This window comes from Aplysia californica, unplaced genomic scaffold, assembly GCF_000002075.1.
Source record: "Aplysia californica isolate F4 #8 unplaced genomic scaffold, AplCal3.0 scaffold00125, whole genome shotgun sequence".
In the NCBI taxonomy this organism is placed as follows: Eukaryota; Metazoa; Mollusca; class Gastropoda; order Aplysiida; family Aplysiidae; genus Aplysia; species Aplysia californica.
The window spans coordinates 1,500,213-1,500,584 of record NW_004797395.1 but is presented as its reverse complement, the minus strand read 5'-3'; positions in this window follow the sequence as shown (position 1 = coordinate 1,500,584).

Here is a 372-nt window from a genome sequence, read left to right as displayed (position 1 = left end):
GTACTCAAACCGAAGATTAACTTAAACCAAAGCACCCCGCGTCTCAGATCTCTGGATATGTTGTAGGGTGGGGAATCCTTTCTCCGTGGGTAAGGTCGAAGAATCTAGAACAGGGTTGGGTTGATTTAAATCAAGTTGATTTTTTTGATTTAAATCAACTTGATTTTTAAAATAAAAATCAGTGATTTAAATCACTTTAAAATTTTTTTATTTTTATTTAGTTTTTACACATTTCTACATTCAGAATTCTTTTCCTTGGTTTCATAAAACACATATAAGGTTTAGTAGACTAATATAATCATGCTTAAAAGTCTGCTTTCCACCCTTTCACTGTAAAATAATACAGTATTCAATTTACTTTTTTTTTCCATA